The sequence below is a fragment of the Mus musculus genome, chromosome 13, assembly GCF_000001635.26.
Source record: "Mus musculus strain C57BL/6J chromosome 13, GRCm38.p6 C57BL/6J".
Taxonomy (NCBI): domain Eukaryota; kingdom Metazoa; phylum Chordata; class Mammalia; order Rodentia; family Muridae; genus Mus; species Mus musculus.
Genome location: NC_000079.6, coordinates 87,472,518 through 87,499,310, shown reverse-complemented (window position 1 = coordinate 87,499,310; position 26,793 = coordinate 87,472,518).

Below are 26,793 nucleotides of genomic sequence, written 5' to 3'. Positions count from 1 at the left end.
TAATCTTCTTTCAATAAACCCAAAAGAAGATAGCTACACACACATAATTGCATCTCTAATGACAAAAATAACAGGAAACAACAATTACTTTTCCTTAAAATCTCTTAATATTAATGGCCTCACTTCCCTAATAAAAAAGACATAGACTAACAGAATAAATATGTAAGCAGGGCACAGCATTTTACTACATACAGGAAACACACCTCAGTAAAAAGGAATGACATTACCTCAAAGAAAAAGGCTGGAAATATTTTTGCAAGAAAATGGCCTCAAGAAACAAGTGGGAGTAGCCATTCTAACATCAAATAAAATCAACTTTCAACCAAAATGTATTGAAAAAGATAAGGAAAGACACTTCATACTCATCAAAGGAAAAAAAATCTACCAAGATGAACTCTCAATTTTGAACATCTATGTTCCAAATGCAAGGTCACCCACATTCATAAAAGAAACTTTACTAAAGTTCAAAGTACACATTGCACATCACACAATAATAGTGAGAGACTGTAACACCCCAGACTCATCAATGGACAGATCATGGAAACACAAACTAAACAGAGAGACAGTGAAGATAACAGAAGTTATGAACCAAATGGTTTTAGCAGATATCTATAGAAAATCTCACCCTAAAAATAAAATAAAATTAAATAAAATAAATCTTCTCAACAACTTCTCTAAAATTGGCGATATAACCAGTCACAAAATAGGCATCAACAGACACAAGAAGATGGAAATTATCTTATGAATCCTATAAGATCTCCAAAGATTAAGGATGGTCTTCAATAACAACAAAAACAAGAGAAAGCTCACATCACCATGGAATAAACAAAGGGCACAGAGACAGTAGCCAAATTAACAAAATCAGAAAGGAAAAGAGAGAAATAACGAAAGATATCTAGGAAACAAACAAACAAACAAACAAAAAGAATCAGATCCTACTAAAAAAATACTTATACTTAACAGAAATGAAAAATCTGGATGAAATGGATAAATTTTCTAGACAGATACCAGGTCTCAAAGTTAAATCAGGATCAGATAAACCATCTAACCTGTCTCATAACCACTAATGAAATAGAAGCAGTCATTAAAAGTCTGCCAGCCAAAAAAAAAAAAAAAAAAACAGGATTAAATGGGTTTAGTGTAGAATTTCATCACATCAGACATTCAGAGAAGACCTAATACCAATATGCTTCAAACTATTCCACAAAATTTAAAAAGAAGAAACACTACAAAATTTGTTCTGTGAAGCCACAATTATTCACATACAGAAACCATACAAAGGCCCAACAAAGAAAGAGAACTTTAGATCAATTTCACTTGAGAATATCAATGCAAAAATACTCATTAAAATTCTCACAAACCAAATCCAAGAACACATCAAAATGGTTATTCATCATGATCATGTACATTTCATTCTAGGGATGCAGGTATGATTCTATATGTGAAAATCCACCAATATAATCCACTATATAAACAAACTCAAAAAATAAATAAATAAAACACCACAGGATCATTCCATTAAAGGCTGAAAGAAACGCATTTAACAAAATCCAACAACCATTCATGATTAAAGTCTTGGAAAGATCAGAAATTCAAGGTCCTTACATAATCATAGTAAAGGCAATACAGAGCAAACTAATAGCCAACTTCAAACTAAATGGAGAAAAACTTGAAACAAATTCCCCAAAATCAGGGACTAGACAAGGTTGCCTAATCCCTCTGTACCTCTTCAACATAGTACTGGAATCCCTAGGAAGAGCAATTAGACAATGAAACTTCTTTCAAGGGATACAAATTGGAAAGGAAGAAGTCAAAATATCACTAATTACAGATGTTTTGTTTGTGTACCTAAGAGACCCCAAAAATTCCACCAGAGAACTCCTAAACATGGTAAGTAACTTCAGTAAAGTTACAGGATACAAAATTAACTCAAACAAATCAGTGCCCTTTTTCTACTCAAAGGATAAACATGCTGAGAAAGAAATTAGTGAAAGGGCACCCTTCACAATAGTTACAAATAATATAAAATACCTTGGTGTGACTGTAACAAAGCAAGTAAAAGATCTGTATTACATGAACTTCAAGTCCCTGAAGAAAGAAATTAAAGAAGACCTCAGAAGATGGTAAGATCTCCCATTCTCATGGATTGGCAAGATTAATATCTTAAAAATCGGGTGTCATTGAAAGCTATCTAGAGATTCAATGCAATCCCCATTGAAATTATGACTCGATTCTTTGTAAAGTTTGAAAGAGCAACTCTCAAATTTATTTGGAATAACCAAAAACCCAGAATAGTCATAACTATTTTCAACAAGAAAAGATCTTATGGGGGAATCACCATCCCTGACCTCAAGTAATACTATAGAGCAATAGTGATAAAATCTGCATGGCATTGGTACAGAGACAGACAACATAAAAAACAGAATACAATTAAAAACCCAGAAATGAACCCATGTACCTATGGTCACTTGATCTTTGACAAAGGAGTTAAAACAATACAGTGGGAAATAGAACATTTTCAACAAAAGGTGCAGGTTCAATTGGAGATCAGCATGTAGAAGAATGCAAATCAATTCCTTCTCATCTCCTTGTACAAAGCTCAAGAGCAAGTATATCAAGGACCTCCACATATAACTTGATACACAAAAACTAATAGAAGAGAAAGTGTGGAAGAGCCTCAAACACATGAGCAGGGGGAAATTTCCTGAACAGAACAACAATGGCTTATACTCAAAGATCAGCAATTGACAAATGGAACCCTGTAAAATTGCAAAGTTACTGTAAAGCAAAGGACACTGTCAATAAGACAAAAAGACAATCAACAGATTAGGAAAAGATTTTTACCAACCCTACATCTGACAGAAGGCTAATATCCAATATATACAAAGAACTCGAGAAGTTAGACTCGAGAGAACCAAATAACCCTATTCAAAAATTGGGTACAGAGCTAAACAAAAAATTCGAAATTTCCCAACTGAGGAATACTGAATGGCTAATAAGCATCTAAAAATAATATTCAACATCCTTAGTCATCAGGAAAATGCAAAGCAATACAACCCTGGGATTCTACCACACACCAGTCACAATGGCTATGATCAAAAACTCAGGTCACAGCAGATGCTGGAGAAGATGTGGAGAATGAGGAACACTACTCCATTATTGGTGGGATTGCAAGCTGGTACAACCACTCTGGAAGTCAGTCTGGCAGTTCCTCAGAAAATTGAACATAATAGTACCAGAGAACCCAGCTGTCCCACTGCTGGGCATATACCCAAAAGATGCTTCAACCTATAACAAGAACACATGCTCCACTAAGTTCATAGCAGCCTTATTTATAATAGCCATAAGCTGGAAATAGCCAAATGTCTTTCAATAGAAGAATGGATACAGAAAATGTGGTATATTTACACATTGCAATACTACTCAGCTATTAAAAACAATGAATTCGCTAAATTCTTAGGCAAATGGAAGGAATTAGAAAGTATTGTCCTAAATTGTATCACCCAGTCACAAAATAACTCATCATATGAACTCACTGATAAGTGGATATTTCCCCAAATGCTCAGAATATACAAGATACAATTCACAGACCACATGAAACTCAATGAGAAGGAATACCAAAGTGATGATGTTTCAGTCCTTCTTAGAAGGCAGAACAAAATACTCATGGGATGAAATTCAGAGACAAGACTGGACGAGAGACTGGAGGAAAGGCCATTCAGAGACTACCCCACCTGGGGATCCATCACAAATACAAAAAACCCAGACACTAATGCAGATGCCAAGAAGTACTTGCTGAGAGGAGCCTGATATAACTGAGACACTCTGCTAGATCCTGAGAAATACAGAGGAAGATGCTGGCAGCCAACCATTGGACAGAGCACAGGGTCCCTCCCCAGTGGAGGAGATAGATAAAGATCTAAATGAGCTGAAAGGATTTGCAACCCATAGGAATAGCAACAATATGAACCAACCAGACTCCCCAGAGCTCATAAGGAGTAAACCACCAACCAAAGAGTACACATGAAAAGACTCATGGCCTCAGCTTCACATGTAGCAAAGGATGGCCTTTTCAGTTGAAGGAGAGGCCCTTTGTCTTGGGAAGTCTAGATGCTCAAGTGTAGGGGAATGACAGGACAGGGAGGCAGGAGTGGGATTGTGTGTCGTAGAGCACCCTCATCGAAGCAGGGAGAGGGAGGATTGGATAGAAGTTTCTGTAGGAGAAACCGGGAAAGTGAAAAACATTTGAAATGTTAATAAATAAAATATCAAATAAAAAAAGGTCTGTGGGGATTTTAAACATCTCAGGGGATAGAATGTTTTCTCTGTGAATGTATCTTACTCACATGAAGTAATTGTTATTTCAGAGGCATATGCTGAATAAACTCACCCTTTTTAGTTTTTTCTGAACTCTCTCTGACTGGTTCAACTCTGATGATATGGCTCACAACTCATCTCCAAAATGCCTGATTCAAACTGTCTTCTCTCTCCTTCTCAGTGAATTGTTCTGCTTAGAAAAACTGTCCATGAATTTCATGAACTGAACTAAACTGACTACCCTGACTGGAGAAACTGAATAGAACTTACAAATGAACTCAACTGCACTGCGGGAACTGAACTGATTTTGATTTTGATTTGATTTTGAACTGAATTGATTCAACTGTACTTGCTTCAGGGCCTTAACTTAAACTGAACTGAACAGCCCTGATCCCGCCTACCCTGCAGTCTTCACTGCCCTGCTAAGTAGTCTCCCTTTCCTGCCTGTTCTCCTGAGAGAGCTTTTGTGTGTGTGTGTGTGTGTGTGTGTGTGTGTGTATGTTGTGTTTTTATAAAAATAAATTCTCTAAGAAAAATTTGCCATTTCATCACATGTTCCCTGCCCTTACCCCCAGCATCCAATCTCTTTAGTCCTATAGGTAGAGCACTTTTAATGTTTTAAGTCATCAGGATAAGCTTAATTCCTTTAATATTTAGAAGGATAATGTTAAAATTGTTCCAATACCCATTTTCCACTTCATGGTCTTGTAAAACCATAATAAACACATAGTCTTAGGCTAGTGTTTACTGTAGTAATTTTAATTGAATTTTAAGTCAAGCCTATATTTTCATTCCTTACCCCCTCAAGTGTAGAAAATCCCAGTCAGATTGTTACCTTCTATACTCATGCATTATTGTCCAAATATTTTATGTAACCTCTTCTCTCCTGTACCATCTTTGATGACCTTTATTACTTTGTCATTTAGTAAGAAAACAGTGATTTAAATTAGCATAAACAACAAAGTATCTTGAAACCTCCTCCAGTTCCTGTTTTTCATTTGCTTTATGCATAGCATTCCTTCAGTCTCTAGCTTTCTGAGAACCATTCTCTGTGTGTGTCCACGTAAGTGCATGGAGAGGGTGGGAGGAGAGACAGAAAAAAGAGAGAAAGAGATTACAGCATCAATCTGGGTTATTCTAAAATAAATATGAGTTATTATGACTATACTTGTAGACATCATAAGATATTTGATATTGTATAGATGGAATACTAACAGCTTGCATGTATGTGTCTATGTTTAAAATTGTAGTCTCATTATCTCAGGCTAGCCTCAAACCAGACATTTTTTTTGGCTCAACTTGAGGAGTATTAAAATTACTGGAAAGTGTTATACTCAGCATTTTATAAAGAATTTTGGTATACAAAATACGTTATTCAATGTTAATATCAGTTGTCAACTGGTTTACAGAAAGCCATATGTAATTTTATAGGACTCATACTTTAGTAATACTATGATGAAAGATTTTTGGTAAGAAACCTGTGTTAGGCCAGGTGGTGCAAGCCTCAAATCTTAGCTCCTAAGGTGGCTGAGGAATTAGGGTAATTGAACAGCCTTTCTGTGCTGCAGAATAAGTTTAAGCTTAATGGGGCTTCTCAAAAAGTTAAACATAATAGTAGAGCACAAGACAATTACTCAGAGGAAGATAAAACAAAGTACTCAAAATCAGATCTGTGGATAGATAGATCATCAGAACTTTATACTATACACTATGTTTTATATCTTTCTTTGTATTTTTACTAAAACTCAGCCAAAAAATTAATACAAATACAATGAAAGAATATTAGATACAAATATTTTTGTTAGGTTTTTAGAAGTATCCTTGCATGCCCCTGCCAAGTTGAGCCTGAACTCATTACATAGCAGAGATGAACGTGAATGGCCATTCCTGACAGTACCTTTCAAGTTGTTGGAATATAGGGGATTCATTTAGCACATTATTCATTGAAACAGAATGCTTTTTAAAATTATATTAATGACTCAGACTTCTAATAAAATCTCACTTAGCTTAATGGGTTTTTTATGCTGTTTTTAATAAGGTTCTGAGAAATCCAAATGAATGAAAAATGGCATAATAATTATTTCATAAGCAATATGATATTTTATTGAAATGGGTTGTCTCTTTTGTTTACTTTGAGTTGCTACTGCTTTAAATGTATAATTTTCATACTGGATTATAGGCATTGGTTATTAAACTATTAGACAATAATTAATCGCTGATATCTTTAAGATTCTGTTAACATTTTGAGTAAGTAAGTTTCCCTACATGGTGGCTCTTAGATGGCAACATAGTAATCTAATAAAACACAAAAGAAATGGCTCATAGTGGTTTAAAATGAAACAGTGAAATATAATATAGTGATGCACTGAATAACTCCAAGCAAGTCATTACCTGTCCTCATGTGGTCATTGATCACAGCCTAATCATTAAGATTAGTCAGCATGAAAAACAATTGCTCAAAGGGTGTTTTTTGTATCTGCCCTTGATCCTTATATTTTATTTCATAGTTAGTTGATTTCTGTCTGTAGTGAAGATAAAAAACAAAAAGAACCCAGGCTTTAAGAGTTCATACAAAGCCTTTAATAAGAAATGTGAGATCGGTGCTTTAACAGAAATTGAACTTTTGGTATTGTGAACTATAATCAAAAATATTTACCTCTTAAAAACAAAAATCCTGAGCACTTCAACTGTAACTTACAGGTCATTGACATCTTCATTTTGGTGACTCATTCAGAAAAGTGGCTGTTGGCAGAAAAGACCCTAAGAACTGGCCAAGTCACTGTATGAGAACTGAGAAGGACTCCAAGATTTGTAGGACCTGAGCACATAGATTATATATATATATATATATATATATATATATATATATTTCATCCCAAATGTCATAGAAGCAAAAAGATTGAACAAATTCAAAGAAGGAAGAACTTACATTTAAATGTTTTGTACACACACACACACACACACACACACACACACATACTTATGTTAATATAGTCCAAAATGTCCAGCGTTCAGTTTCACTTTAGGTACCAAAGTCACAAATGTTGCTTTTTTTTTTTTTTTTTTTTACATTTTTTATAGGAACTCTTAAAGCTTGAGCTACTTTTTGTCTCAGTCTTAAACACATAGAAAAATCAATTAACTGAGAAAAAAAAAAAGATCAAAGGCCGATATGAGAAAAATCTTTAGAGTTGCAGTTTTTCAGGCTGATTAATCTTATTAATTAGATTGTGATCAATTGATCACAAAGGGACAACTTCAAACAGAAATATGCTAAAGTATTTTGCCAATATAAGTTATTTTGCAGTTTAAGAATAGATGTTAGTTTTATGTTGAAACAAGTGAAGTTGCATGTGATTAGTAAATTCTGTGACTTTGATTCTTAGCCATGATGTGTCTTCATAAAAAACATTATTAAAGACATTATTTTAAATTTCTTTTGTAACAAAAAGATCAAAGGATGAAGTCTGGTTTGTATTCACAATAAATTGCTGTAATATATTAGTGTTCTTCTAAAAATCATTAACTAAATATAATGATAAATTATTAGCTTCATATTTTATATAACAAAATGTAATGTATGTTTACATTTCTAACCTATTAAGTATGTAGTTAATTAGATAAAGCAGTGCTTACAGATTGATAGATGGCTTAGCTAATTTTATGAAATAAGAAATGGTGCTGAAGAAACAATTATCACTATCTGTAAATAAAATTCCTATACAAATAACATATATACAATGGCAAAGAATTTATACATAATTTCAACTCTAAATTGTTTTCTATTTCTGTCATAAGACCATGACTGTGAGCAACCTGTCTAAGAGAAGTTTATTTGGGTTCCATGAATCTACCACACTTCATCACTGAGGTAAATCAGGGCTGGAACCCAAGCGGGAACCTAAAGTCCTATACTGAAGTAGAGACCATGGAAGAACACAGCTCACAGGATTACTAGGCATGTCTTATTCTGCAAGCCTTCTTAAAGCTGAAAATCACCTGCCCAGGTTATGCACAGTCCAAGTGTTCTGTGCCCTGATGCATCAGTCTTGGACCAAGATTATATCCACAGACTAACATTCAGCTTCAATCTGTCTCATAGAGACATTTTTTTCAACTGATATTTCCTCTTCCAAAGAGACCCTAGCTTGTGCCAGTGACAACTAACCAACACAGTTTGTGTAATTATCATAGTAAATTCAATAGTTTTTGCTTCCATGCATATTTTTTTTTTTCAGAGAGCTTTTAAGCGATATGGCCCATATTACCGTTCCCACTATTTAGATGAAACAAACCATATTTACTGTTCATTTCTTGATTAGAGTTTAATAGAACATGTAAATGCATAAAACTTTGATAGTTCTTTAATATTGCTCACTTGAAATTATTGATGCTATAATATGTATGATTTTTAAGTTTTGTTCTTCTCTCTGACCACAGGAACACTTTAGAAATCATTAACCCCCCATGGAGCTCTGGGGAAAACAATGAAAAATATCAAAGGGAGCACAGCTTGCCACTTAATAAAGATCACAGTGACTGTGCAGCTTGTGAGTGACTGGAGGGTCTTATTTCTGTAAAAAATCAATCTTTGATAAATACTTTAAGGAAACATCATAGGTATGATAAAGATAAATTCAAACAGAGTATTAACCACCTCAGACTTTCCTTACATGCATAACCAACCTCAGCATATGCAGAACTTATATTGTGATGACCAGTGTTTCCATATACCATATGTTTTTCTTCTGTGTTACAGAATACATACTGATGAAATACGTATCATCTTTATAATATATTCTATTAGTAAGTATGTGATATAATTAACAGTTACAGTGTTTCAATAGATACATACAAAATTATAAAAATTTAAGAGATGGTTTAGTAGAAAGAGATAGAAGCTCTGATCTTTAGCATGAAGAAGCAATAAATTTTAATGTACATAAAATCCTGAAAAGGGCAAGAGGGCTGAGTATTATTATGGCTTGAATTAAGAAGTAAATAAGAGTGCAACTAACAGGTGAGAGCAATAAAAGAGAAGGAATGATCTTATTTTTAAAAATAATATCATTGAATGCTATCAGTTATGAAGCAATACTGGTGAACTGAGTACTAAAATTATTCTGCTTTAACATACTATGGCTAGTGGAACTTTTCTAAATTAAAAATTTGCAGCAAATAATTCACTAAACACACAAATTCAAATATGTGGTAGAGGTTGTTTTTTTGGATTTTAGAGTATGAATTCCTAGTCACTGGGTCATACTGACATCAATAAATTGAGTTTGAGGAATTTGTTTACATCTCTACCAATTAACACTTGAACTGACATATATGTACCACATGTTATGGTAAGGTCCTGCTAATAGGGTACAAGTGACTCTTTACCTCTGGTTCTGCTAAAGGTTTTATTGTTCCTTGCATGGAAACACAGGAGCAGCTTCTGGAAGGACATGTGGGTAAGATAAATTTATAAAGATAGGGATGCATCATGAGCTTAGTAATATTATCAGAGGATTCTCCAGAGAACACCCTCTCCTCCAACCCCAGTTAGAGGGGAGCCCACTATAAGTAAATTGTTTGCTTAACTGTGTACTTTACTGTATACATTGTACCTAGGGGAAGGAGAGTAATTACTTTATATATATATATACACCATTCACCTTTTTTTTTCTTTCTTTTTTTTTTTTTTTTTTTTTTTTTTTTGGTTTTTTGAGACAGGATTTCTCTGTAGCCCTGGCTGTCCTGGAACTCACTTTGTAGTCCAGGCTGGCCTCGAACTCAGAAATCCGCCTGCCTCTGCCTCCCAAGTGCTGGGATTATAGGCATGCGCCACCATGCCCATTCACTTTTTAATGCTTTTTTATGAGTGCCTAATAGATTAATTAATACTGTTGTAGATGATATAACTTTGGAAATATATAAAAGTTTATTTTATATAATTGTTATGAAAAAATTAAATTTTTCTGGAATATTATTTTAGAAGATTTTAAAAACAAAACATTGATAACTAGTTTCTGGAAAATATAGTAGGAAAATAAATATGCCCTTTCTTCATTGAATACTCTGAGTGTTTGTAGGAAAAATCTAGAATTTCGTACTTATGGATTAGAATGCTGCTAAATTTCACATCACCAGTTTCATATAGCTAAATTCTATTAACGATCCAATTGAATATTAACAATAAATGAAAATTTATTGCACTGTATAGAACAAGCTCAACATACTGTTTTTTCGTAAAATGTTATACAGCATATTACAATGAATAATGCCATGACTGAAAAGAAATTATGATGGTGTAAATGACTGGAAACCAGCAATCATATCAGCTGTCATGTTCTCAATTAAAGATAATGAAATAAACATACATACATACACACATACATACACATATAAAATTATATATATATATATATATATATATATATATATATATATATATTCAGAAAAATAGGGAAGATAATTTGTGGGAGTCCTGACCAAAACCTTTATATTGTCTCTTGTCCCAGTTACTAATTTTTACATTTTCAACATACACTATGAGGACAGAGGCAGTTTAGTTTGATTCACCACTACTACCGAAATCACCTTCCACAGAGATATAGCTACTGATCCCAGCACTAAGTTATAAAGGATGTGGATGGAAATTAAAAATGTCTGACTGAAGAAGAAAATATATGAGGAGATCAGGTTTTCTTAACACAAGAGTCTGTTGACTACATATACTTGCAAAATTCTTTTCCACACCTTCTCCCTAAGACTGGGAACTTTTTGGTTCACTGTAAAAATGATTTACAATATATCATTTTTAGTGTTCACTTAAATATATAAAGATTGGTATCATAAACAATTGTCAAAGCCAAGTGATGAAACATCAGGGTGTATTTGCTTATTTCTTAAATACTGAAGAACAAATAAAATGCTCAATGTGTGAAATGAAAGTTGATATAAACTTTCACATGTGTAAGGATATTGTCACATTTTTCTTAGAATTTTGAAAAAATAAAACTTTTTCTCTGTTTATGCAAATGTGTTTGAGTTAGTTCAGTTCCTTTGGAATATCAAAGAATCTCAATATATACTCATTAAAATTATGAGGATTTCAAACAAACATCCAAATACTATATATTCAACAGTCAATTGAATTATGCATGACTAAAGTTTTTGGCTTAAATAATGTGTGGTTACATGTTTATTTTCTGAACTCTTCTATTAATAATGTATTTAATATTTTGAATTATCAAAACTACACAGGTTTGTATAGTACAAGTTTGGTTAGAAATATATTGTTGCATATAATATATCTTAATATTTGTAGTATGTATCATTTTATTTAAACATATAATTAATATTCATTACATTGGTTTTTATACTTTTAATAGGAAATAATCTTCATTTTGAGATGTAGATTTCTTATTTTCTTTAATTTTATGAAAAATTGGTTGGGCTTGTCATAATAAAATTATTACTTTTTCAAAAATCATCTAAATTTTACATATCATTTTAACTGCATCCAGTCATAAAATTAAAACAATAAAGAATGTCAAAGCATGTACCCCTGCACAGAAAATCCAAAGAATCCACAGTTTTGAATTTTTGTAAATATACTTATATTTTGTAAGTTTTACAAATATATAGACATATCCGTCTGTACTTGTCTTATAAATGGTAGATATAGAATTAGTAGAATAATTTTATTAGTAAATAGATTGTAGTGTTCCATTTCACTACACAGCACAATTGATGGAAAGAAGACATTATTTCCACTTATTTCTATCATTGTTACAATAGCTGATACATTGTGTTATCCAATTCAAGTTTTCTCTGGAATATAAATTTGATTGTATAAGGAAATTTAGTAGTAGTGAGGAACAGAATTCTGAGGACAAATATGATTTTTTTCATATATCCACATGTATTAACCTGCAGTTGTGCTGTAAATGGGTACAACTGACCCAGGAAAAAGAGGTACACTTTTATTGTGTAGAGTTGACAGATTCATGACGTACTTCTCCAGTGTTACATTGGGTGAGGGCATGTGCCCTCAAAAACACCAGACCTGAGACAGTATTCACCATTTCTTCATATTTGAAAGAAACTGATGAAAGGCCCTTTTGAATATGCATATATGTATACATACTTATACATTTATCAAATATTATAAAATAAACAAATAAAAAGAACATTCGTAATTCCTGCAACATAGTTGAAGATCTTGAAAATATTCATCACATGGGTACATTTTACCATTAATTCTATGTTAACACACTTGCGAGATAAAGTAGCACCGCCTTTGCCTTTATGAGATTTTAATTCATTTTCTCTTCTCAGACTAAATATTACATCCAACAACCATTTTATACCCATGACCAGGCCTTCTTTTTCTTGTATTGTTAAAGGACTTTAGGTTTTCTGTGTTTTTTTCCTCTTCTCTCTCTCCTCCATCACCATTCTTCCCTTTATGGAACTCAATGTGTAGTCTACATTGGATTTGAAATTGTTATCCTGTCCACATAATAAACAAATTGTTCACCTCTAGGGCATATTTTACAGGATCTCCCACTTATTATTATTATTATTATTATTATCATTATCATTATCATTATTATTATTTAATTTTTTTACAATCCATTTCTTATCGCCCTCCTGGTCCTCCCTCTGACAGTTCCTCATCACATTTTTCCTCCCCTGTCTCCAAGAGGATGTCCCCCAACTCCACCCTATGAAACCTCCCCACTCCCTGTGACCTCAAGTCTCTTAGAGTTAGGTGTAACTTCTCTCACTGAGGCCAGAGCAGGCAGTCCTCTGTTACATATGTGTCAGGGCCTCATACCAGCTAGTGTATGCTGCCTAGTTGGTGGCTTGGTACCTGAGAGATCTCGGGAGTTCAGCTTAGTTGAGACTGATAGTCTTCCTACGGGGTCACCCTCCTCAGCTTCTTCTTTTCCCTAATTCAACCACAGGGCTCTTTGGATTCTATCCATTGGTTGAGTGTGAGTATATACATCTGACTCTTTCAAATGTTTGTTGGCCTCTCTGAGGGCAGCTATGCTATATTTCTGTCTGAAAACACATCATAGCATTACTAATAGTGTTAGGCCTTGGAGCTTGTCTTGAGTGAGAGCCCAATTTGGACCAGTCACTGGACCTCCCTTCCCTTAATCTCTTTACCATTTTTGTCCCAGCATTTCTTTTAGACAGAGATGCTTCTGGGTCAGAGGTTTTGTCTATAGGACAGCAACCCATCCCTCCACTTGATGACATGTCTTTCTACTGGAAATAATGATAATACTTGTGGTTGACAGATAAACTATGGTATATTTAGACTTTAAAATATCTGATATGAAAAAGATATGAACTAACAAGTCATTAAATGAGATGATAGATCATTAAATGCAAAATGTATAAATCAGCAAATAAAACAACCCGAAATGGCTATATGTTATATGATTCCAAATATATGACATTCTGGAAAGTAGAAAACTATAGTATCAATAAAAGGATCAACAGTGAACAGAATTGGGGAGTTTAAAAGGACAAATGATACTCAGTATTTTAAGAACAACAAAAGTATTATTATGACTATATAGATTATCACAATATGCAAAATATATGTCATGGTACATTTATCAAAATCCACAAAATATACAACACCCATAATAAACCCTAGTGTATCATGGGATGAATAGTAATGATGTGACAGATTCGTGCAGGTATCAAAAGTACCACTCAGGTACTGGATGTTAGCAAGAGGAAAAGCTATACATGTGAGACAAGGAATATATGAAAACTCTTCTACACATCCTGCTCAATTTTTATATGATTATAAATTACTCGACAACTTATGTCTACTAAAAATGGAGCTGGAGAGACAGCTCAGTGGCTAGAAACACTTGCTCCTCCTACAAAAGCCTGGAATTCATCTGGTGGCTCATAATGGACTGTAATTCCAACTCTGGAATATGTGACACCCTTTTCTGGCCTCCTTGGGTATTTGCACACACATGACACATACACATTAGGAAAATAAAAATAAATCCTAAAACAATAAATAAAAGACTTTAGGGTTTGAATTCTATATAAATGATATAGCCAAACAATATTTTAAAAGGTAGCAATTTTTGATTCTTCTAAAAGTCAAATCTACATCTGATTTTTCTGCATTAATTGCAAGTGGTTTATCAGCAGTACTGTGACCCTTTATGATGGCATGGAATACAAAACTATCACATAAATTCATAACAGTTCATTAGGCCTTTCCCCTTTGAATTCAAATTGTCTCCATAATATTGTTCTACACTTGATCCTTTTGTCTCTCATCATAATCATTAGGCACTTCACATTTTAATTACATGACATGAAATGTTAATAAATGTGATTTCTAAGAATATTTGACCTTCTGAGACTTGTTTGGCTGTTTAAAACTTTATCTGTGACTATCAGAGGTTCTATGTAGTAAGGATTATTAAATAGATATGCTAAGAAAGTGAATAAAATAATGATTTAAATATAAACTGGGGTTCTTGTATTATTGGATATATGTACCAGTAACATATATTATATTTTAAAAAGCTATGTATAAAATATTTCCTGTATTTCTCATATTTCACTTAGTTGACTATATTTAAATTTTGACAAGAGATTTATTTCTATTATTTTCCCTTGCTTTTAATTATTATACTTTTACATCTTGAACAGTTCCTCCCTCCTTTTCTTCCAGTCTCTCACCTCCATCTCTACTGGCACTCCATTAATACCAACTCGTCTGTTTCTTTTTAATAAAGGAATTCTCTAGAGTACATGTCATACATTCCTCCAACCCCAGCCAGAGAGATCTATGTTTGGTAGGCCTCCCAGGCTTATTAACCAAACATGGTATATCAAGTTGCAGTACGACAAGACACGTTCTCTATTATTAAAGCTGAACAAGTCAACCCAGTATAAGGAAATAGTATTCAAAAATAGGCAAAAGAATCAGTGACAGCCCTTGCTCCTACTGTTAGGAATCACACAAAAAGAACAAGCTATATAATTGGAACATATATTCAGAGGGCCTAGGGTCACTCCCATGCCAGTTCCCTGATTGTTTCAGACCCTGTGGGCCCCTATGAGCCCAGGCTAGTTGATTTTGTGGGTTATTTTGTGTCATTCATGACCCTATGTGGCTCCTAAAGTACTACATTTTCATCTTATAGAGGAATCCCTGAGCTGTACCAAATATTTTGTTGTACATATATACATCTCTTTGTATCAATTGTTGCATGAAGCCTCTCTGATTAAAATTTGGTCTAGGCACCAATCTGTGTATACAGCAGAATATTATTGCAATTTAATACAATGGACAATTTTTGATCAGTCATGTTTTCTTCTACTCAAGATTCCTAGGCTACCCAGTCTTTGGGACCTGGCCCTTCTATCAGTCAGGAGTCAGGGGTGGCCTCCCTCTACTAGCAAGAGCTTCAAGATAGACCAATTATCAGTTGGCCATTTCCACAATTTGTGCACCACCTTTATTCAAGCACATCTAGGGTGGCAAGACAAATGGTACTTTGAAAGTTTTTGACTGGGTTGGTGACTCAATTCCTCCACTGGAAGTCTTGCCTAGTTATAGGAGATGACCAGTTGAGTGTTTTATTTTTATTTTTAGTCTTCCATTGCTAGAAGTCTTATTGCACTACCTATACCTTCAAGTGCTATATTTATTTAAAAGATATGAAAAGAGTAGACAACCTTGTCTTGTTTCTGATGTGAATGGAATTTCCTTGAGGTTCTCTCTAATTTAATGTTGACTAAAGCTTCACTGTATATTGTGTTTAATAATTTCCTCCAATCCCCTTTTATTCCTGATCTCTACAAGACTTTTATTTTAAAAAGGTATTGGATTTTGTATTAGTCAGGGTTCTCTAGAGTCACAGAACTTATGGATAGTCTCTAGATAATAAAGGAATTTATTGATGACTTACAGTCGGCAGCTCAATTCCCAACAATCGTTCAGTCACAGCTGTGAATGGAAGTCCAAGGATCTAGCAGTTACTCAGTCTCACGCAGCAAGCAGGCGAAGGAGCAGGAGCAAGAGCTAGACTCCCTTCTTCCAATGTCCTTATATTGTCTCCAGCAAAAGGTGTAGCCCAGATTAAAGGTGTGTTCCACCACACCTTTAAATCCCAGATGAAAGGCATAGCCCAGATTAAAGGTGTGTTCCTTAACTCGGAGATTCAATCTTCTGGAATCCATAGCCACTATGGCTCAAGATCTTCAAACCAAGATCCAGATAAGGATCTCCAAGCCTCCAGATAAGGGTCACTGGTGAGCCTTCCAATTCCGGATTGTAGTTCATTCCAAATATTGTCAAGTTGACAACCAGGAATAGCCACTACAATCCACCCCTTGTCAACTTGACACAAATAATATCTCATGTTCACATGAAACAATAACAAGGTTGTAAATACGCCTAACATGATATAACTATCCCTCGTACAATCGCAAACGCATTAGTAAATTTACAATGGGCATTCATATTACTTTATAATCCTCGTTTCTGCAACTGGTTACGTGGCCTTAATTGGTATTTATAACTACCTTCCTCTACTACCCATTCTGTATTTCCTTCACCTTCAGCCAGCACCTCAGCAGGTCTTGGCTCTTTTCCTGGAGGATTGACCCATACCTTCATTCCTGATGGGTCTGCGTCCTTTGTCATCCTGCTTGGATTAGGCTGTTGTAGTTTCCCATTGACTTTAATCACAGGACATGGTAGTACTAAGAGACGCCCTAAGGGATCTCCTGCACTCCAGACATAATCTTGCTTACCACCATTGTGAAGAGGTAATCCAATTTCCCCATGGTAATCTGGATCTATCACCCCTCCTAACACTGTTATTCCTTTTTTAGCCTGTTGGTTTAAGGGCATTAGAAGCCCAAAATGACCAGGGGGAAGTCTGAGCTTCCAGTTCAATGGAATGTTTGTTGTAGCTCCTGGTAGGAGGACTCCCCTCTCTGGAGCCAAAACTTCTAGGCCAGCAGAACCTAGAGTTATGGGGACAGGAAGCAAAAATTTTCCTAGAGGGTCACTAGGAGTGATAGTAAGTGGAACTATTCCTTTTTCCACCCCTTGATTCCTGGACCCATGAATCCTGGCTATGGGTGAAACTGTACCATATATCGAGCGCTGATTCAAAGCATATACTGCCTTCTGAAGAACTCTGCCCCAGCCTTCCAAGCTGTTACCACCTAATTGGCGCTGTAACTGCGTCTTCAAAAGGCCATTCCATCTTTCTATCAGCCCAGCTGCTTCAGGATGATGGGGAATGTGGTAAGACCAGTGTATTCCATGATCGTGGGCCCACTGTCGAACTTCTCTGGCTGTGAAATGAGTTCCTTGGTCAGAAGCAATACTGTGTGGAATACCATGACGATAGATGAGGCATTCTGTCAATCCGTGAATGGTGGTTTTAGCAGAGGCATTACGTGCAGGAAAGGCAAATCCATAACCAGAATAAGTATCTACTCCAGTAAGAACAAAACGCTGTCCTTTCCACGAAGGAAGTGGTCCAATGTAGTCAACCTGCCACCAGGTTGCTGGCTGGTCACCTCGAGGAATGGTGCCATATCTGGGGCTCAGTGTTGGTTTCTGCTGTTGGCAGATCTGGCAATCAGCAGCAGCAGTAGCCAGGTCAGCTTTGGTGAGTGGAAGCCCGTGTTGCTGAGCCCAAGCATAACCTCCATCTCGACCACCATGACCACTTTGTTCATGTGCCCATTGAGCAATGACAGGGATGGCTGGGGAGAGAGGCTGACTGTCCACAGAACGGGTCATCTTATCCACTTGATTATTGAACTCCTCCTCGGCTGAAGTCACCTTTTGGTGAGCATTTACATGGGACACAAATATCTTCACATCCTTTGCCCATTTGGAGAGATCTATCCACATACTTCTTCCCCAGATGTCTTTCTCACCAATTTTCCAATTGTGATCTTTCCAAGTCCCTGACCATCCAGCCAATCCATTGGCTACAGCCCATGAGTCAGTGAATAATCGTACATCTGGCCACTTCTTCTTACAAACAAACTGTAATACCATGTGTACTGCCCGAAGTTCTGCCCACTGTGAAGATTTCCCTTCACCTGTGTCTTTCAAGGTTGTCCCAGAAAGGGGTTGTAATGCTGCAGCTGTCCACTTCTGGGTGGTACCTGCATAACGTGCAGAGCCATCAGTAAACCAGGCTCTAGTCTTCTCCTCTTCGGTCAGTTGATCATAGGGAACACCCCATGAGGCTATAGGTGCATGCTTGGCAGCAGATGGCATTGTAACAGGAGTAGAAACCATAGGCATTTGAGCAACTTCTTCATGTAACTTGCTTGTGCCTTCAGGACCTGCTCTGGCCCGATCACGTATATACCACTTCCATTTGATAATAGACTGCTGCTGTGCGCGTCCCACTTTATGACTTGCAGGGTCTGATAGTACCCAGCTCATGATGGGTAGTTCAGGTCGCATAGTAACTTGGTGTCCTATTGTCAAACGTTCAGTTTCCACTAAGGCCCAATAGCAGGCCAAGAGCTGTTTTTCAAAGGGAGAATAGTTGTCTGCAGATGATGGTAGAGCTTTGCTCCAAAATCCCAAAGGTCTTTTCTGTGATTCACCTACAGGGGCCTGCCAGAGGCTCCAAACAGCATCTCTATCAGCCACAGATACCTCAAGTACCATCGGGTCTGCTGGGTCATATGGTCCAAGTGGTAGAGCAGCCTGCACAGCAGCCTGGACCTGTTGAAGGGCCTTCTCCTGTTCCAGGCCCCACACAAAGCTAGCAGCTTTCCGAGTCACTTGGTAAATAGGCCTAAGTAACACACCCAAGTGAGGGATGTGTTGTCTCCAGAATCCAAATAGGCCCACTAAACGTTGTGCTTCTTTCTTGGTTGTAGGAGGGGCCAGGTGCAATAACTTATCTTTCACCTTAGAAGGAATATCTCTGCACGCCCCACACCACTGGACTCCTAAGAATTTCACTGAGGTAGATGGTCCTTGAATTTTGGTTGGATTTATTTCCCATCCTCTGATACGCATATGTGTTACCAATGAGTCCAAAGTGGTTGCTACTTCCTGCTCACTTGGTCCAATCAGCATAATGTCATCAATATAGTGCACCAATGTGATATTTTGTGGAAGATCCAAACGATCAAGATCCCTTCTAACTAAATTATGACACAGGGCAGGAGAGTTAATATATCCTTGAGGCAAAACTGTGAAGGTATACTGTTGGCCTTGCCAACTGAAAGCAAATTGCTTCTGGTGGTCCTTATGGACAGGTACTGAGAAGAAGGCATTTGCCAGATCAATAGCCGCATACCAGGTGCCAGGAGATGTGTTAATTTGCTCAAGTAAGGAAACTACATCTGGTACAGCAGCTGCAATTGGAGTTACTACCTGATTTAGTTTTCGGTAATCAACTGTCATTCTCCATGATCCATCTGTTTTCTGCACTGGCCAGATAGGAGAGTTAAATGGAGATGTGGTGGGAACCACCACCCCTGCATCTTTCAAGTCCTTGATAGTGGCAGTAATTTCTGCAATTCCTCCGGGAATATGATACTGTTTTTGATTCACTATTTTCTTTGGCAGAGGCAACTCTAAAGGCTTCCATTTGGCCTTTCCAACCATAATAGCCCTCACTTTACAGTTCAGGGAACCAATATGAGAATTCTGCCAATTTCTGAGTATATCTATCCCAATTATACATTCTGGAACTGGGGAAATCACCACAGGATGTGTCCGGGGACCTACTGGACCTACTGTGAGTCGGACATCAGTCAAAACTCCATTAATCACCTGCCCTCCATAAGCCCCTACTTTAACTGGAGGGCCACAATGTTTCTTGGGATCCCCTGGGATCAGTGTCAACTCAGAACCAGTATCCAGCAGACCCCGAAAAGTCTGATTATTTCCTTTTCCCCAGTGTACAGTTACCCTTGTAAAAGGCCGTAGGTCCCTCTGGGGAAGAACTGGAGAAAGGGTAACAGCAAAACCTTTGAGTGTCTTATCAAGATCCTTCCTCAGCGGAACCTGGCCACCCCTTCATTCAAGGGGTTCCGGATCTGCAAACTGTCTCAAGTCTGGAAATTGATTCACTGGCCGAGATTGCTGTTTACCACGATCTAATGTAGCCTTTCTTTCATTTGTTTGAGAATTTTTCTGCTTATACAGATCAAACAAATATGCAGTAGGCTTCCTATGTATTTCATTCCTGGAAACACCATGATTGGTTAGCCAGTACCAAAGGTCCAACCGAGTCATGCCATTATAAATTTCACCTCTCCTGTGCTGACCATTACTGGGTATGTTATAAACATTCTTTTGTCTACGCTGTCCATTATAATAACTAGAATCACCTTGTCTCCGGCGATTCAATGCTGCCACCTGGCCCTTGTTACCTCGGAATCCAACTAAACCCAGTGAATTTAATTCATCTAATTGAGCAGAAGCATCTCCAATGCTAAGATCTGGCACAAGGAAAAGGGAAAGAACAAAACCCTTCAAATGTGCTGGTGCCCCTCTCACCAATTTGTGTCTTATAGAGCTAGTGAAAGGCATATCTTCTGGACCTTCCCATTGTGGACAATTATGCTTTACACAATATATCCACTCTAGCATTGCAATTTCCCTAAGTCTTAAAATCCCTTCATCAACACTAAGCCACGGAATATCAGGCATCTCCAAGTCATTTCCAGTAGGCCATCTTTTGATAAACACCTCAGCCAACCATTCAAACAAACTTTTGACACCTTTTTTAACTATGCAAGCTTCCGTATTAAACCTAGAATCTCTACTCAGAGGACCCATGTCAATAAACTCAGCCTGCTCTAGTTTTATGTTCCTTCCACCCTTATCCCACACCCTTAAAATCCATTCCCACACATATTCACCAGGTTTCTGCTTGAATGAATTAGCAAACTCATTAAGCTCCTTAGTAGTGTAGCGAATTTCCTCATGGACTACACTTTCTACCTCCCCTCTAGGAGCCTGTTTTGCTTTGAGTCTGGTTACAGGTCTAGAAGAAACTATTGGTGGGCCGTGAGCAGACTCAGTAGTGAAAGTCATTGCTGGTTTATCAGACTCTGCAAAATTAATTTCCTCATGTGGGGAAGGCATTATTTCAAGGGGTGGGGCTGAGGGTACTACTTCCTCAGGTGGGGCAAACCCTTGAGAATCTGAAGATTCAAAATTCTCAGCTTCAACATGGTCTTCCCACACATCCCCGTCCCATGTTGTAGGATCCCATTCTTTGCCAATTAGAGCCCTTACTTTAACTGTCGACACACTCTGAGGCTGAGACTTGAATTTTCGCTGTAGTTCAGCCAACCTTACAATGAGAGTTTCTGTTTGATTTTCTGCAACTTGAGCTCTATTGCTACAAGAGAGAAGATTCTCCTCAAGGACACACTTAGCAACTTTTAGATCGTTTACTTGTGTCTGGAGCCTTTCGATTTTATCACACAACTCCTTCCTTTCATTCATCATTTTTTCCACAGATGCTAAGAGCAGCCAGCCAGTAAAATCATTTTCCGATTTTCTCCCCATCTTGTAGAAAGCTTTGTGCACTGAATCACCTAATTCATTAAGAAAATCAAGGTCATTAGCTTCTTTAAGTTCGGAATATAGTTTCAACCATGGGTCTTCAAAATTCTCTGAGCTCCCAGGAGGGAGAGAATCTGGAGAGGTTTCAATAGTTGAAAGTGCTGGTGGATCAACAAGCCAATTCCAGTATTTTAAAAGATTCATCCTTGTACTTCTGTTACTCTAGAACCACTCCTGGTACCAACTTCTGTATTAGTCAGGGTTCTCTAGAGTCACAGAACTTATGGATAGTCTCTAGATAATAAAGGAATTTATTGATGACTTACAGTCGGCAGCTCAATTCCCAACAATCGTTCAGTCACAGCTGTGAATGGAAGTCCAAGGATCTAGCAGTTACTCAGTCTCACGCAGCAAGCAGGCGAAGGAGCAGGAGCAAGAGCTAGACTCCCTTCTTCCAATGTCCTTATATTGTCTCCAGCAAAAGGTGTAGCCCAGATTAAAGGTGTGTTCCACCACACCTTTAAATCCCAGATGAAAGGCATAGCCCAGATTAAAGGTGTGTTCCTTAACTCGGAGATTCAATCTTCTGGAATCCATAGCCACTATGGCTCAAGATCTTCAAACCAAGATCCAGATAAGGATCTCCAAGCCTCCAGATAAGGGTCACTGGTGAGCCTTCCAATTCCGGATTGTAGTTCATTCCAAATATTGTCAAGTTGACAACCAGGAATAGCCACTACAGATTTATCAAAGGCTTTTTCAGCATGTAATAAAATGACCAGTTGATTCCTTTTCTTCAAGTTTGCTTATATGGTGGATTTCATGAACATTCTTTTGTATGTTGAAACATTCCTGCATCTCTGGTATGAAGCATGCTTGATCATCATGTTTGACATATTTTACCTTTATTTTTTTTAAATTTAGTTTGAGAGTATTTACTGAGTGTTTTTGCATCAATATTCATGAGAGAAATTGGTCTGTTATGTTATTCTCTTACTTGAGTATTTGATATGGCTATCTAATTAATTGTGTCCAAATAAAACAAATTTGGCTTTTGTCAAATGCTTTCTCCGCATCTAATGAGATGATCTTTTGTTTTTTGTCTTTGAGTTTGTTTATATAATGGATTATGTTGATGGATTTCCATATATTGAACCATCCCTGCATCCCTGGGATGAAACTTACTTGGTCAGGATGGATGATTTGTTTTAATGTGTTCTTGGATTTGGTTAGTGAGAAATTTATTGAGGATTTTTGCATCGAAATTCATAAGGGAAATTGGTCTGAAGTTCTCTATCTTTGTTTGGTCTTTTTGTGGTTTAGGTATCAGAGTAATTGTGGCTTCATAGAATGAGTTGGGTAGAGTACGTTCGGTTTCTATTTTGTGAAATAGTTTGTGAAGAACTGGGATTAGATCTTTTTTTATTTTTTATTTTTTATTTACATTTCCAATGTTATCCCAAAAGTCCCCCATACCCTCCCCCCCACTCCCCTACCCACCCACTCCCACTTTTTGGCCCTGGCGTTCTCCTGTACTGGGGCATATAAAGTTTGCAAGTCTAATGGGCCTCTCTTTCCAGTGATGTCCGAATAGGCCATCTTTTGATACATATGCAGCTAGAATCAAAAGCTCTGGGGTACTGGTTAGTTAATAATGTTGTTCCACCTATAGGGTTGCAGATCCCTTTAGCTCCTTGGATATTTTCTCTAGCTCCTCCATTGGGGGCCCTGTGATCCATCCAATAGCTGACTGTGAGCATCCACTTATGTGTTTGCTAGGCCCTGGCATAGTCTCACTAGAGACAGCTATATCAGGGTCCTATCATCACGATCTTGCTAGTGTATGCAATGGTATCAGCATTTGGAGGCTGATTATGGGATGGCTTGCTGGATATGGCAGTCTCTAGATGGTCCATCCTTTTGTCTCAGCTCCAAACTTTGTCTCTGTAACTAATTCCATGGGTGTTTTGTTCCCAATTCTAAGGGGCAAAGTATCCACACTTTGGTCTTCATTCTTCATGAGATTCATGTGTTTTGCAAAATGTAACTTATATCTTGGGTGTATTAGTCAGGGTTCTCTAGAGTCACAGAACTTATGGATAGTCTCTAGATAATAAAGGAATTTATTGATGACTTACAGTCGGCAGCTCAATTCCCAACAATCGTTCAGTCACAGCTGTGAATGGAAGTCCAAGGATCTAGCAGTTACTCAGTCTCACGCAGCAAGCAGGCGAAGGAGCAGGAGCAAGAGCTAGACTCCCTTCTTCCAATGTCCTTATATTGTCTCCAGCAAAAGGTGTAGCCCAGATTAAAGGTGTGTTCCACCACACCTTTAATCCCAGATGAAAGGCATAGCCCAGATTAAAGGTGTGTTCCTTAACTCGGAGATTCAATCTTCTGGAATCCATAGCCACTATGGCTCAAGATCTTCAAACCAAGATCCAGATAAGGATCTCCAAGCCTCCAGATAAGGGTCACTGGTGAGCCTTCCAATTCCGGATTGTAGTTCATTCCAAATATTGTCAAGTTGACAACCAGGAATAGCCACTACATTGGGTATTCTAAGTTTCTGGGCTAATATCCACTTATCAGTGACTACATATCATTTGAGTTCTTTAGTGATTGGGTTACCTCACTCAGGATAATGCCCTCCAGGTCCAACCATTTGCCTAGGAATTTCATAAATTCATTCTTTTTAATAGCTGAGTAGTACTCCATTATGTAAATGTACCACATTTTTTGTATCCATTCCTCTGTTGAGGGGCATCTGGGTTCATTCCAGCTTCTGGCTATTATAAATAAGGCTGCTATGAACATAGTGGAGCATTTTTCTTTCTTATTAGTTGAAACATCTGGATATATGCCCAGGAGAGGTATTGCAGGATCCTCAGGTAGTACCATGTCCAATTTTCTGAGAAACTGCCAGACTGATTTCCAGAGTGGTTGTACAAGCTTGCCATTCCACCAACAGTGGAGGAGTGTTCCTCTTTCTCCACATCCTCCCCAGCATCTGCTGTCACCTGAATTTTTGATCTTAGCCATTCTGACTGGTGTGAAGTGGAATCTCAGGGTTGTTCTGATTTGCATTTCCCTGATGATTAAGGATGCTGAACATTTTTTCAGGTGTTTCTCAGCCATTCGTTATTCCTCAGGTGAGAATTCTTTGTTTAGCTCTGAGCCCCATTTTTAATGGGGTTATTTGATTTGCTGGAGTCCACCTTCTTGAGTTCTTTATATACATATTGGATATTAGTCCTCTATCTGATTTAGGATAGGTAAAGATCCTTTCCCAATCTGTTGGTGGCCTTTTTGTCTTATTGACAGTGTCTTTTGCCATACAGAAGCTTTGCAATTTTATGAGGTCCCATGTATCAATTCTCGATCTTACAGCCCATGCCATTGCTGTTCTATTCAGGAATTTTTCCCCTGTGCCAATATCTTCAAGGCTTTTCCCCACTTTCTCCTCTATAAGTTTCAGTGTCTTTGGTTTTATGCGGAGATCCTTAATCCACTTAGATTTGACCTAAGTACAAAAAGATAGTACTGGATCAATTCAAAATCTTCTACATGATAACAGCCAGTTGTGCCAGCACCATTTGTTGAAAATGCTGTCTTTTTTCCACTGGATGATTTTAGCTCCCTTGTCAAAGATCAAGTGACCATAGGTGTGTGGGTTCATCTCTGGGTCTTCAATTCTGTTCCATTGGTCTACTTGTCTGTTGCTATACCAGTACCATGCAGTTTTTTATCACAATTGCTCTGTAGTACATCTTTAGGTTGGGCATGGTGATTCCACCAGAGGTTCTTTTATCCTTGAGAAGAGTTTTTGCTATCCTCGGTTTTCTGTTAATTCCAGATGAATCTGCCGATTGCCCTTTCTAATTCATTGAAGAATTGAGTTGGAATTTTGATGGGGATTGCATTGAATCTGTAGATTGCTTTTGGCAAGATAGACATTTTTACAATGTTGATCCTGCCAATCCATGAGCATGGGAGATCTTTCCATCTTCTGAGATCTTTAATTTCTTTCTTCAGAGACTTGAAGTTCTTATCATACAGATCTTTCACTTCCTTAGTTAGAGTCACGCCAAGATAATTTACATTATTTGTGACGTCTGATAGAACTCTGCACTAAACCCATCTGGTCCTGGGCTTTTTTTGGTTGGGAGACTATTAATGACTGCTTCTATTTCTTTAGGGGATATAGGACTGTTTAGATCATTAACCTGATCTTGATTTAACTTTAGTACCTGGTATCTGTCTAGAAACTTGAAAAAAAATTGGCAATGTTCCTTTTTCTAGTTTGTAAAAATTTTTGAAGAGTATTGATATTAGATTTTCTTCAAAAGTGTGGTTTAGCAAGGTGTGGTGGCACTGGCCTTTGATTCTAGCACTTGGGAGTCAGAGGCAGGCAGATTTCTGAGTTGGAGGCCAGCCTGGTCTACAAAGTGAGTTCCATGAAAGCCAGGGCTATACAGAGAAACTCTCTTGAAAAAAACCAAAACAAAAAAACAAAAAAACAAACAAACAAAAACCCCCAAAAAAACAAAAAAAAACAAAAAACAAACAAACAAACAAAAACCAAAACAAAACAAAACAAAACAACAATATCCAAAAAAGTGTTGCATAATTCCTTCCTAAAACTATCTGGCCCAGCTCTCCCCTGCCCCCCCCACTTTTTTTTTTTTTTTTGGGTTAGGAATCTTTTAATGACATCTTCTATTTCCTTAGGGGTTATGGTTGCATTAACATAGATTATCTGATCCTGATTTAACTTACAAAAGTGGTATTAATTGAGAAATTTGTCTACCTACTTCCTTTATATTTTCTGATTTTGTAGAGTGCTGAGATTATTTTGTATTTTTTATTAGATATTTTCTTTATTTACATTTCAAATGTTATCC